The sequence below is a fragment of the Ceratotherium simum genome, chromosome 36, assembly GCF_057802395.1.
Source record: "Ceratotherium simum simum isolate JZ-2026a chromosome 36, ASM5780239v1, whole genome shotgun sequence".
Taxonomy (NCBI): Eukaryota; Metazoa; Chordata; class Mammalia; order Perissodactyla; family Rhinocerotidae; genus Ceratotherium; species Ceratotherium simum.
In genome coordinates this window covers 12,681,164-12,696,220 of record NC_141935.1, presented here as the reverse complement: position 1 = coordinate 12,696,220, position 15,057 = coordinate 12,681,164, and the positions used below count along the sequence as shown (strand labels likewise).

Genomic DNA, 15,057 nt, shown 5'->3' with positions numbered 1-15,057 from the left:
TCTTTTCACTTTCTTGATGGTGTCCTTTGAAGCACAGACCTTTTTAATTTGAATTGAGTCCAATTTTATCACTTTTTTCCCACAGCCAGATAAGTTTACTGTAAAATAGAAACTACATATATTAAGCTTTAAAACAATGAAAATTTAAATAATATAGAAAAGACCCATTTGATTCCAGGAAATCCATGTGGGGTGAATGTACATAGGCATTTGAAATTCACATAAGGAAGAGTTAAAAACAATAGCAACCTGAGACGGAAAGCCAGCATGCTTCCTGCCTCCAATACATAGGTGCACTTGGCCTGTGCTGCAGGTATCTGCTGGTAAGGGGAACGTTGCAGTAAGGGGTGCAGCCTACAGCTCAATACTGGACATTCTTGCATGGAGAGCTGCCATATGCAAAGGGTGACCACAGACACCCAACAGCTCTATGACCCAGATAGATGTTTAAACACTGGGAAGGGGAGGCTTTGCAAATGCTAGCTGTTCTTTCCAAATACAACATAAAGAGAAATCAGGAGACCTATGAGAAATGTTCAAAGAGATTTTAGTAAAGCTAAAGATGTAATGTCCAAGGAAATTACGCCAAAGCTTCCAAAAATACTCAATTAATTGACAATCCAAACTTTGCTCAGCTAGCAGCCTACCAGAGTGGCTTCTTTAAAGTAGGCTTTTCCTCATAAGACTTCCAAATACATTCACTCTCCTCTTATCCACATGAAAAAGCCATCTTTTGTAAAGGTAAACAGGAAACACCACATTGTTCCTAAAATACTTCAGCCAATGTGATGTTGGCATGGTAATAAGTCAAGACATTGTCGATAAATATATTACAAGCTTTGTACGTAAGTGTCTTCCAGGGTAGATATAAAACCAACTTTACCTTGTAATTCACAAAAGCTGGGCTAACATAAAGAAAAAGGTGAAAGTGTACTCCATCCATTGACAAAGCTGATGATTAACCAAGAATACCAACTTTTCACTTGATACGCAGGAGTGAATAAAAGGCACAGACACAGTAGAGTAAGAAAGACAAGTATTTTATGGCCTGAGTATCACATTCCTTGGTTTTTCTTTCAGATTCACTGTAAGTGCCAGACTGAAATTCAGGTCTTAGGTCTCTCTAAAGAACAGTCATTCATTCTCTCTAGTTCAATCGCTGCTCCGGTGCCTGCCAGGATAACGACTAGTAGATTCACTTGCTCGTCCAGAAGGAAAAGCAATATAACCACTGTGCTGAAGCAGAGCCAAATGACTGCTTTGGTGGACATTTCAATCATGCTCTTGTTTTTCTTCCAGAAACTGATGTCACTTTTTAAATGCTAGGAAATCAAAAAGAAGATGAAACAGTGAAAAAAGTCAGAGCTAAGAAGTACAAGTTGGTATCTGCAAAAATTCCTTTCACCTTATCAGCAACTTTCTTCAAAAACTCGAACTAGTGCAGAGGGGTACTAGGCCTCCTGCTCACGAATCCAGAAGGGGAGCCTCACCAGTGAGATCTTGTCCTAGGACACTGTGAGAACTAGCTCAACAGTACAATGATTTATGATCATCAAATCTTTCACTCCATTGTTCAGCTGATCTGTGAACAGAATGGGGTAGTAACATACATTTTTTTCCTAACTGGAGCATCTTAACATATCCATGCACATCAGCGGAAGAGAGGACCCATCAAAGACAGTCATCTGGCATCATATGCAGTGTCATTCTTGGCCTCTGGTAAAAAACAGGCTCATTCAATGAGTTTGTCTGCTTTTTTTCAGCTTCCATTGGCTGTATAGCAGATTCGCCAGAGAGAAGGCTGATTTCTTTGAGTTTGGGGACCATGTAGGAGGTAAGAGGATTTACAAGGTGCACGTTTCCCATCATGCCAAGGTAAAATTCTAGCATAATGGAGAAAAATGTAAGCATATAGCATCTCATTATTTTGTTTTCTTTGGTTCAGAAACTTAACCGTCCTACCATGTTTGGACTCCACATCAAGTCTTCCATATCGGGGACCAGATCAACATTGTTCTCAGCACCAAGGTTGGACCTTGTGGTGGTGTACGCACTCAGCTGCAATTTGGGCCTCCTGGCCAGGTAGAGGTAGATGCGGTTCTGTCCAGCAGATGGGAGAGTGTAGGCATTGCCATACGTGATGAACACACTCACTGCTGGGCTCATAAAGGATCTGCAGTCACTTCATGTGACACCTCAGCCACTGGCTGCCCCCTCCCACACACACACATATACACCCTTACTGCTGCATGGCAACCAAGGCCTCATGCCTGTGGTTGACCTCGTGGGGCCCCGCGTGCGCCCACCTGGCCTTGAGTTTGCCCAGGTACTGTAGGACTTCTTCTGGAAACCCAAATTATCTGTTTAATCTTTTGTTGCTGAACTTTTGTTGTCATATTTAATAATCCTTTGTCATATCTCAAGTCATAAAGATCTACCTCTATATCTTGTTCTAAGAGTTTTATAGTTTTAGCTCTTATATTTAGGTCTTGGATCCGTTTTGAGTAAATTTCTGTATATGTTGTAAGATAAAAGTCTTTTACATATGGTGCTGTCCCCAGCATTATTCTCGGGTAAATTACTAAATGATCTTGACACTCTTGTGGGGAATCACTTGACCATGGATGTATGGATTATTTCTCAACTCTCATTTCTAACGCATTGATCTATATGTCTATCCTTGTACCACACTGTTTTGATTATTATTGCTTTATAGTAAGGTTTAGAAATGGACAAGAGTGTGTCTTCCTACTTTGTTCTTTTTGTTCTTCAAGATTGTTTTGCTTTTCTGGATTCCTTACATTTCTACTTGAATTTTAAAATCACTTAGTCAGTTTCTACAAAGAAGTCATCTGAGATTCCAACAGGGGTTGTATTGACTCTCTGGATCAGTTTGGAGAGCGTTGCCATTATAATTCTTTTGATCTATGAACATGGCATGTTTTTCCATTTATTTACATCTTTTTAAATTTCTTTCACCAATGTTTTGTAGTTCTTATATAAGTTTTACACTTCTTTTGTTAAATTTGTTCCTATTTTATTCCTTTTTTAGGAATTATTTTATTGAAGTCATATTGGTTTATAAAATTCTGTAATTTCAGGTGTACATTGTTATATATCAGTTTCTGTATAGACTGCATTGTGCTCACCACCAATAGGCTTGTTTCTATCTGTCACCATACATATGTGCCTCTTTACTTGTTTTGCCCACACGCCCAGCCCCTTCCCCTCTGACAACCACTAATCTGTTTTCCTTATCCATGTGTTTGTTTATCTTCCACATGTCTCTTTCTCTGTCTGGCATATTTTGCTTAACATATTATCTTCAAGGACCATCCATGTTGTTGCAAATGGGATGATTTTGTCTTTTTTTATGGCTGGGTAGTATTCTATTGTATATGTATACCACATCTTCTTTATTCATTCATCTGTTGATGGACGCTGGGGTGGCTTCCGCATCTTGGCGATTGTGAATAATGCTCGCTGAACACAGGGGTGGATAAATCTCTTTGTATGGTTGATTTCATGCTCTTTGGATAAATACTCAGAAGTGGGATAGATGGATTGTATGGTATTCCTATTTTTAATTTTTTGAGAAATCTCCATTCTGTTTTTCATAGTGGCTGTGCCAATTTGCATTCCCACCAGCAGTGTATGAGGGTTCCCTTTTCTCCACATCGTCTCCAACATTTGTTATTTTTTGTCTTGGTGATTATAGCCATTCTGATGGGTGTAAGGTGATATCACACTGAAGTTTGGATTTGCATTTCCCTAATATTAGTGATGTAGAACATGTTTTCATGTGTCTGTCGGCCATCTGTATATCTCCTTTGGAGAAATATCTGTTCATATCCTCTGCCCATTTTTTGATTGGGATATTTGTTTTTTTGTTGTTGTTGAGTTGTATGAGTGCTTTATATATTTTGGAAATTAATCCCTTATCAGATATGTGATTTGCAAATTTTTTCTCTTCATTAGTGAGTTATCTTTTTGTTTTGTTCATGGTTTCCTCTGCCTTGCAGAAGTCTGATGTAGTCCCGTTTGTTTAGTTTATCTTTTGTTTCCTTTGCATGAGTAGATATGGTATTTGAAAATATGCTGCTAAGACTGATGTCAAAGAGTGTACTGCCTCTATTATCTTCTAAGAGTTTTATGGTTTCAGGTCTTAAATTCGTCTTTAATGCATTTCGAGTTAATTTTTGTGTATGGTGCAAGATAATGGTCTACTTTCATTCCTTTGCATGTGGCTGTCCAGTTTTCCCAATGCCATTTACTGAGGAGACTTTCCTTTCTCCATTGTATGTTCTTGGCTCCTTTATCAAAGATTAGCTGTCCATAGATGTGTGGTCTTGTTTCTGGGCTTTCAGTTCTGTTCCATTGATCTGTGTGTCTGTTCTTGTGCCAGGACCATGCTGTTATGATTACTATAGGTTTGTAGTATATTTTGAAGTCAGGGATTGTGATGCCTCCAGCTTTGTTCTTTTCTCTCAGGATTGCCTTGGTCATTCAGGGTCTTTTCTTGTTCCATACAAATTTTAGGATTCTTTGTTCTATTTCCTTGAGGAATGTCATTGGGATTCTGATTGGGATTGCATTGAATCTGTAGATTGCTTTAGGTAATATGAATATTTTAACTATGTTTATCCTTCCAATCCATGATCATGTAATATCTTTCCATTTCTTTATGTCTTCTTCAGTTTCTTTCAATAATGTCCTATAGTTTTCAGTGTATAGGTCTTTCACTTCCTTGGTTAAATTTGTTCCTAGATATCCTATTCTTTTCATTGCCATTGTAAATGGAATTATATTCTTGACTTCTCTTTATGCTAGTTCTTTATTAGTGGATAGAAATGCCACTTCTTATTTTACCTGATTTTGTACCCTGCGACTTTGCTGTAGTTGTTGATTTTTTTCTAATAGTTTTCTGGTGGATTTTTTAGCATGTTCTATGTGTAGAGTCATGTCATTCCCAAAAAGCAAGAGTTTTACTTCTTCTTTTCCAATTTGGATACCTTTTATTTCTTTTTCTTGTCTAATTGTCCTGGCCAAAACCTCCAGTACTATGTTGAATAGGAGTGGCAAGAGTGGGCACCCTTGCCTTGTTCCTGTTCTCAGAAGGATCACTTTCAGATTTTCACCATTAAGTATGATGTTCTCTATGGGTTTGTCATATATGGCCTTTATTATGTTGAGGTACTTTCCTTCTGTACCCATTTTATTGAGAGTTCTTTTCATAAAGGGATGTTGGATCTTGTCAAGTGCTTTCTCTGCATCCATTGAGATGATCATGTGATTTTTATTCCTCATTTTGTTAATGTGGTGTATCATATTGTTTTCCAGATGTTTAACCATCCCTACATCCCTCATATAAATCCCACTTGATCATAGTGTATGATCCTTTTAATGTATAGCTGTATCCAGTTTGTCAATATTTTGTTGAGGATTTTTCATCTATGTTCATTAGCTATATTGGCCTGTAATTTTCCTTCTTTGGGCTTTCCTTGTCAGTTTTGGGATCAGGGTAATGTTGGTCTCATAGAATGAGTTAGGAACCATTCTGTCTTCTTCATTTTTTTGGAATAGTTTGAGAAGGATAGACATTAAATCTTTGAATGTTTGGTAGAATTCTCCAGAGAAGCCTTCTGGTCCTGGACTTTTTTGGGGGAGGTTTTTGATTACTGTTTCAATCTCTTTACTTGTGATTGGTCTATTCAGATTCTATATTTCTTCTTGATTCAGTTTTCGGAGGGTGTATGAATCTAAGAATTTATCCATTTCTTCTAGGTTATACAATTTGTTGGCATATATTTTTTCATAGTATTCTCTTATAATCCTTTGTATTTCTGTGGTATCCGTTGTAATTTCTTCTCTTTCATTTTTAATTTTATTTATTTGAGATTTCTCTCTTTTTTTCTTGGTGAATTTGGCTAAAGGTTTGTCAATTTTGTTTATCTTCTCAAAAAACCAGCTCTTGGTTTCATTGATCCTTTCTATTTTTTTTTTTTTCTTAGCCTCTATTTCATTTATATCTGCTCTAATTTTTACTGTTCTCCTTCTTCTGCTGACTTTGGGCTTTGTTTGTTCTTCTTTTTCTAGTTATGTTAGGTGTAGTTTAAGATTACTTATTTGAGAATTTTCTTGCTTGTTGATGTTGGCCTGTGTTGCTATAAATTTCCCTTGTAGTACCACTTTTTATTGTATCCCATAAGTGTTGGTATGTTGTATTTTCATTTTCATTTATCTCCAGGTATTTTTTTGATTTCTCCTTTGATTTCTTCATTGATTCAATAGTTGTTCAGTAGCATGTTGTTTAGTCCCCATATATTTGCAACACTCCTAGCTTTTTTCTTGTAGTTCATTTCTAATTTCATAGCATTGTGGTCAGAAAAGATACTTGATATGATTTCAATCTTCGTTTTATTTTTTCGTGAGGAACATCAGCCCTGAGCTAACATCTGATGCCAATCCTCTTCTTTTTTTGCTGAGGAAGATTGACCCTGGGCTAACATCCATGCCCATCTTCCTCTACTTTATATGGGATGCCACCACAGCATGGCTGGACAAGCGGTGCATCAGTGCACACCCAGGATCCAAACCTGCAAACCCCAGGCCACCAAAGCAGCGCACGCAAACTTAACCACTGCTCCACTGGGCCAGCCCCTCAATCTTCTTAAATTTATTGAGGCTTGCCTTGTTTCCCAACATATGTCTATCTTTGAGATTGTTCCATGTGCACTTGAGAAGAATGTATATTCTGCCCTTTTGGATGGAATGCTCTCTATGTGTCTATTAAATCCATCTGGTCTAGTGTTTCATTAAGTCCACTGTTTCCTTGTTGACATTCTGTATGCATGATCTATGCATTGATGTAAGTGGGGTATTGGGGTCCCCTACTATTATTGTGTTGCTGTTAATTTCTCCATTTAGGTCTATTAATAGTTGCTTTATATACTTTCATGCTCCTGTATTAGGTGCATATATATTCATAAGTGGTGGAATGTCCCTTTTATCATTATATACTGCCCCTCTTTGTCTCTCATTGTCTTTTGTATCTTGAAGTCTGCTTTGTCTGATATCTGAGACTATATTTTTCTTTAGAGCTGAGATGTGTTTCCTGGAGGAAGCATATTGTTGTGTCTTGTTTTTTAATCCATTCAGCCACTCTGTGTCTTTTGATTGGAGAATTCAACCCATTTCCATTTAGAGTGATTATTGATATACGAGGGCTTAATGCTGCCATTTTATCTCTTTTTTTCCAGATGTTCTATATTTCTATTGTTTCTTTTCTCTTGTATTTGTGACTGCCATTTCAGTTTGATGGTTTTCTGTGATGGTGTTCTCAGTTTTCTCTTTATTTATGATTTCTGGCTCTGTTCTGATTTTTTGTTTAGTGGTTACCATGAGGTTTGTATAAAAGATATCATAGAAGAGATAGTACATTTTCTGATAGCCTTTTATCTCCATTAGCCTGAGTATGTTCATCATCTGATTCTTCCCCTTCTGAGTTATTGTCACAAATTATTCTGTTTTGTGTTGAGAGTTTGTGACTACATTGAAATATTTGTAGTTATTTTTGGTGCTTTCCTTCCTTTCATCTTTTATGTTATAATTAAGTGTTTGCTAACCTGTTTTGATAGAGAACTACAATTTTCTGATTTTGTCTGTCTATTTATCTTCTTACTCAAAGCTATATAAACCTTTGCCTTTTTGTTCCGGGTAGGGGAGCTTCCTTCATCATTTCTTGTAGGGCAGGCCTAGTGGCAATGAACTCACTCAGCTTTTGTTTATCTGGGAAAGCTTTTATTTCTCCATTGTATCTGAAGATTATTTTCATTGGATAGAGTATCCTTGGCTGAAAGTTTTTGTCTTTCAGTTTTGAATATATCATTCCATTCTAAACTAGTCTGTGAGATTGCCACTGAAAAATCCACTGAAACCCTGATAGGTGTTCTTTTGTAGGTTATTTTCTTCTGCTTTGCTACCTTTAATATATTTTTTCTTTGTCATTGACTTTTTCCAGTTTTAATGTTATACGCCTTGGAGAAAGTCTTTTTGCATTGATGTAATTCGGAGTTCTATTGGCTTCACATACTTTTAAGTCCAGTTCCTTCCCCAGGTTTGGGCAGTTCTCAGCTGTTATTTCTTTGAACAAGCTCTCTTCTCCTGTCTTCCTCTCTTCTCCTTCTGGAATACCTATAATCCTTATGTTGCTTTTCCTAATTGAGTCAGATATTTCTCAAAGAATTTCTTCATTTTTTTAAAAATCTTAGTTCTCTCTCCTCCTCCACCTGAAGCGTTTCTATATTTCTATCTTCTAATTCACTAATTCTGTCCTCCATAAGGTCAGCTCTATTTTTTGTGATTTCTAGATTATTTTTTATCTTATTAATTATGTTCTTCATATCCAGAATTTCTGTATAGTTTTTTTTAAGAGCTTCAGTCTCTTTGGTGAAGTATTCCTTCTCCTCATTAATTTTATTCCTGAGCTCATTGAACTGTCTTTCTGACTTTTCTTGTAACTTGTTGAATTTCTTTGTGACAACTCTTTTGAATTCTCTGTCATTTAGATCACAAACTTCTGTGACTTCAGGATTGGTTTCTGGAGACACCCTTTTCCTTCTGCTTTGAAGTGTTACTATAATTTTTCATGGTGTTGATGTATTGATCCTTTGCCAGTGCATTTGTGGCAGTATCAGGTCTCAGAATCCACCTGCCCCTGCTGCACCGGGGGCAAGACCTTTGTTTTCTTCCCCCACCCTATCTGCTGGTAGTTGTGCCAGTGGGGCCACTCTGCTTTTGCTGCAGCTGCTCGGCAGGTTGTGCTCATGTGGGTGGGGCCACCGTGCTCAGGAAGGGAGTGGGCAGGAGGGGTGCTTTGTTTTGTGTAGACCAGCACTGCACTCACGGGTGGTTCAGCTGAGCTGCTGTACTTTGTGGGTGGGGCACTTTTGAGGTGGCTGAGACATTGCCACTCAGTGGGGAGTGTTCCCATGGATGGGGCTGCCATAGCATGGTGGGCACTCCTGCAAACCTGGCTACCACTCTGAAAGCATTTGTATGAGGGCTGGGCTCCCCTTGCTTCCACTTACACTTGCGTCAGCTTCAGGGATCCAGTCCACCTACTTTCAAATGTATGGCTGCGTGGATCTCTCAGGCATCTTGTTGTACTGTGTGGGGAATCCTCTGTTGGTTAATGAAAGTCCATTTAGTTGTAACTTAGAGGGAATAGACAAAGGGAACAACTTACTCTGCTATGATGCTGATGTAAATGTCTCCTATTTTATTCTTTTTGATGCTCTTATGAATCAAATTGTTCTTAATTTTGTTTACAGATTGTTCATTATAAGTATTTAGAAATACAAATGATTTTTCTATATTGATCTGTTATGTTGCAAATTTATTGACTGAATTCATTTGTTCTAATAGTCTTTTAGTGAATTCCTTAGGAATTTCTGTGTACAGATCAATTCATCTGTCAATAGAGATAGTTCACTTCTTCCTTTCCAATCTGGATGCCTTTTTAACCTTTTCTAATTGTTCTGGCTAGAACCTCCAGTACAATGTTGAACAGGAGCAGTGGGACTGGACTCCCTTATCTTTTTCCCAGTCTTAGAGGAAACACATCTAGTCTTTCACCATTAAGTGTGATGCTGGCTGTGAGTTTTTCAAGTTGAGAAAGTTCTTTTCTTTCTTAGTTTGTAGAGTGTTTGGTCATGGAAGTATGTTGGATTTTTTTCAAATAACCATGATGCATGCATCGAGATCATATTTACAGGTTTGTAAAAAATTTTACTGATATAAGTGTTATTACATTAATTGATGTTTTGATATTAAACAAGCCTTTCACCTCTGGGATAAATTCCACTTGGTCATGGTATATATTTTTTATATTTTGCTGGAATTTGTATGCTAGTGTTTTGCTGAAGATTTTGCAACCATATTTATAAGATATACCAGGCTGTAATTTTCTTTTTTTGTGATTTCTTTGTCTACTTTGGATATAATACTGTCCTCACAAAATGAATTGGGAAGTATTACCTCTTCTTATGTTTTGTGGAAGTGTGTAAAGAATTGGTACTTTTTGAATGTGTGGTAGAATTCAGGAGTGAAGCCGTCTGGTCTTGGCCTTTTTTTGTGAGTAGTTTTTGATTATTGATCCAATTTCTTCACTTTTTGTGGTTCTATTCAGGTTGTCTATTTCATCTTGAATCGTTTTTTGTAGTTTATGTTATGCTAGGAATTTGTCGATTTTATCTAAGTCACCTAATTTTTTAGTATACAATTGCTCACAGTATTGCTTTATACTACTTTTTATTTCTGTAAGGTTGGTAGCAATGTCCCCTCTTCCATTTCTGATTCTAGCAATTTGAGTCTTCTCTCTCTCTCTTCTTTTTTTTTTTTGGTCAAACTAGCTAAAAGTTTGTCAATTTTGTTGATCTTTTCAAAGAACTACCTTTTAGTTTCAATGATGTTCTCCCTTGTTTTTATGTTCTGTTTCATTAAGTTTTGCTGTAATCCTTATTTTTTCCTTCCTTTTGCTTCCTTTAGGTTTAGTTTGCTTTTCTTTTCCTAGTATCTTAGGTAGATTGTTAAATTATTGATTTGAGAATTTTCTTCTTTCTTAATAAAGGCATTTACAACTACAAATTTCTTTCTAAGTACTGCTTTAGCTGCATCACATAAGTTTTGGTATATTGTGTCTTTATTTTCATTCATCTCAAATTATTTTCTGATTTTCCCTTTGATTTTTTCTTTGACCCATTGGTTACCTAGGCATGTATTTTTAAATTTCCACATACTTGTGAGTTTCTCAAAAGTTCCCCTGTTGTTGATTTCTAATTCTATTCCATTGTTGACAGAGAACATATTTTATATTATTTATATTCTTTCAAATTAATTGATATTTCTTTTATGGCCTCAGCATATGGTCCATCCTGGAGAATATTTTACTTGGCCTTGGGAAGAAAGCACATTCTATTGTTGGGTGGGATGTTCTAAGGATTTCTGTAAGATTAGTCAGTTGTTAGCATTGTTTGGGTCTTCTATTTCCTTGTTGAGCTTTTGTTTAGTTGTTCTATCCATTAATGAAAGTAGATGTAATGGATTGACTTGTGTCACCTTAAAAAGGATATGTTGAAGTCCTAGTCCCCAGTACCTATGAATGTGGAACATTCATATTTGGAAATAGAGTCTATGCATATTTAATCAAGTTAAGGTGGGGTCATTAGGATGGGCCTTAATCCAGTATCCTAATACAATATGACTGGTGTCCTTATAAGTAGAGAGAAATTTGGACATAGATACAGACACATAGGGAGAATGACACATGAAGACACAGAGAAACACAAAGAAGGAAGACAATTGTGTGAAGATTGGGGCTGAGACTGGAGTTGTGCTGCCACAAGCCAAGGAAGACCTAGGACTGCCAGAGGCTGGAAAGGTCCAGGAAGGATATTCCCCTCATGAATTTGAAGGAAGCATGCCCCTGCCAACACCTTGATTTTGGACTTTTAGCCTCCAGAACTGTAAGAAAATACATTTTCTGTTCTTTTTAGTCGCCTAGTTTTAGCAACTTTGTTGTGGCAGCCTTAGGAAACTAGTAAATTAGAGTATTGAAGTCTCCAACTATTATTGTTAAATTTCCCATTTTTTTCCTTCATTGTGTCATTTTTTTGCTTCATGTGTTTTGGTGCTCTATTATTAAGTGAATGTATGTTATAAATTCCTTATGAATTAATCTTTTTATCATTATAAAATCTTTCTCTTTATCACTAGTACCATTTTTAGTTTGAGCATCTACATCACCTGATGTTGATATAACCATTCCGGCTTTCTTGTGGTTGATGTTTACATGTTATAACATTTTTTGTCCTTTTACTGTCAATCTGTTTGTGTCTGTGAAACAAAGTGTGTCTCCTGCAGACATCACATACTTGGATCATATCCCCCCATGCCCAACAGTCTGACAATCACTGCCTTTCCATTGGATTGCTTAATCCTCTCACGTTTAATGTTATTATTTATATAGTTGGATTTATGTCTGCCATTTTACATTTTGTTTCCTATATGTCCCTTATCTTTTGTATTCTTCTATTCCTTCTTTACTGCTGTCTTTTGCATTAAGTGAATATTTCCTAATTTAGCATTTTAATGTCATTAATCATCTTTTTTTAGTTGTTGCTCTAGGGTTTACTGTATAAATATTTACTTATCCAAATCATCTCCAGATTAACACTAGTTTAATTCCAGTAATATATACAAATGTTACTCTTGTATAGTTCTACTCCCATTCTCACTTTTTTGTAGTGTGCTTCTTATACATGTTACACCTATTAATATTACAACTCAACAATATATTAGTTTAATTACTACTTTACAAACTGCTGTCATTCACTTAGCCCATTACTGTTTTGCTTCCACTCACCTTCTTTGTGCTGTTAGTTTCATATATCTCACATATATTACACTTTTATAAATTATAAGCTCAATAATACTTCATATGCACATTATTTTATACAATTGTTTTTTAAATCAAGAGAAGAAATGAAAAAAATACATATATATATAATGTCTTTTATAATTACTTAATTACATTTACCAGTGCTCTTTGTTTATGTGGATTTGAATGATCACTTGCTTTCAGCTTGAAGAATTTCCTTTAATATCTCTTGTAAGACAGATGTTCTAGCAACAAATTCTCTCTATTTTTTTTTACCTTGAAAGCATTTATTTCAACTTCATTTTTGACAATAACTTTACTGAATGTAGGATTCTTTGTTGATAATTATTTTCTTTAAGCACTTTGAATACATTACTCTCCTGCCTCCCTGTCTCCATTGTTTGCATTGAGAAGTAAGCTGTTATTCTTATTGGGTTTCCCTTTTAAGTGATGTGTCATTTTTCTCTTGCCTGCTTTCAAGATTTTCTTTCTTTTTAACGTTCAGCATTTTTACCTTGATGTGCTTGCTTATAGATCTCTTTGCTGTTATCCTACTTGGAGTTTGTTGAACATCCTGAATGTGTAACTTTTTTCTTCAAGTTCACTAATTCTTTCTCTTGCCAGTCATATCTACTTTTGAGCCTCTATATTGAGTTTTTATTTCAGTTATTGTACATTACAACTCCAGAATTTCACTGAGGTCCTCTTGGCCTGCCTTTCCTGGCATGGAACCACTGCCTCATGAGCCAAGGTCTTTTGCAGCCTCAGTATTCTCAGCATGCCACACCAAAAGTAGAGCCTCGGATTCATTCATGGATAGTAGATGGATGAAAGGAGGCTCCATCTCTTCACCACACTCTCCCAGCATTTACCCTCAGCAACAGGCAGCTGAGGGCAGAATGGAAAATTCTGAAACCTCCCTCCTCCCAGGGAGAAAGCTCTCTGCTGGAGGATGCAGGGAGTGGGGGCCCTGTGTTATTGGTTCCAGCAGTCTGGAGTGGTGTCTCCACCTTGATGAGTTGGGAAGGTGGTAGGAGAGAGTGGAGGTGATTCAAATACCACAGACTTTCACCTTTCTTATAAATTTTTATAGATTTTCTTTAAATTGATATTTATTTATTTGCTGTTTGTCCTTTGTACCACTTCCAGAAGCTTTACATGGCTATTTTCTTGGAAATTTTTCCCAGTTTCTTACTGTTTTACCTTTTCTGCTCACTAATGGCCTAATTACTATTCATTATTTTCAAATATGTATAAATTTTCCTAAGCTCTTAAATACCCATTTATATATTGCAGGGACTGTATAAACACTTCCATTTATATCACATAACATAGTTTCTTGCACAGGCTAGAGAGTCAATAAATATTTTTGAAATATTTAAAATTAAAGATCCTCACTTCTTCAAAATTCTGAAAGATTTTGTGTAGAACTGGAATTATTTCTTCCTTAAAGTTTTTGGTAGAATTCACTAGGGAAATCATCTGGGCCTGGAGTTTCTTTATGCAATGGTTTTTAACTAGAAAAATTTCTTTGATGGATTTGGGACTATTCAGTTGTGTATTAATTATATTTATTCTGAAGAAGCTTCGGTAGTTTGTGTCTCTCAAAGAATTTTTCTAATTCATTTAACTCGTTGACTATTGGAATGAAGTTGTTCATAATATTCCCACAACTATGCAATTACTTATAAATTGTGTAGTGATGCTATCTCTCTCATTTGTGATATTGGTAATTTGTTTTTCTTCTTTTTTTTCTTGCGCAGTGTTCCTGGAGATTTAACAATTTTATTGTTTTAAAGAACCAGCTTTTGGTTTCACTGATATATTTCTTTATTTTTTGTGAAGAAGATTAGCCTTGAGCTAACATCTATGGCCAATCCTCCTCTCTTTACTGAGGAAGCTTGGCCCTGGGCTAACATCTTTGCCCATCTACCTCTACTTTATATGGGCCGCTGCCACAGCACTGCTTGGCAAGTGGTGGATCGGTCCACGCCTGGGATCCAAACCTGTGAACCCCAGGCCACGAAAGTGGAGCACACAAACTTAACTGCTATCCCACCGGGCCGGCCCTGATATATTTATTTAAAAAAATTTTTTTTCTATATCATTGCTTTCCATTCTGATCTTATTATTTCCTTTCTTCTCCTTTCATTTGCTATTTTTTTCCTAGTTTCTAAAGTTGGAAAACAAGGCTATTGATTTGAGATCTTTCTTCATTTCCGATATAGGTATTTAGTTATCATAAATGTTCCTCCAAGGACTATTCTAGCTTCACTCAATAGATTTGGATAAAATGTTGCTTGTTTGTGTTGGAATACAATTATTAAAAGACAAAAGTTTTGTTTTTTTGTTTTTGGTGAGGAAGATTTGCCCTGAGCTAACATCTGTGTCAATCTTCATCTATTTTGTATATGGGACCCCTCACAGCATGGCTTGATGAGCAGTGTGTAGATTCATGCCCGGATCTGAACTGGTGAACCCTGGTCTTCCAAAGCAGAGCACGTGAACTTAACCACTATGCCACCAGGCAGGCCCCTAAAAGACAACAGTTTTATAAGTTTTTTCACAATATTGTATTTTTCCCTGACAATTCTTACTTATATACTACTTTGTGTCCA

The 15,057-nt window shown here is 36.4% G+C and overlaps 1 pseudogene; it reads right to left on the bottom strand.

Moving 5' to 3' along the window:
• Nucleotides 1-660: 660 nt before the first annotated feature.
• On the bottom strand, nucleotides 661-2,166 carry LOC101400825 (lipid scramblase CLPTM1L pseudogene; annotated as a pseudogene).
• Between the last annotated feature and the right edge of the window lie 12,891 nt (nucleotides 2,167-15,057).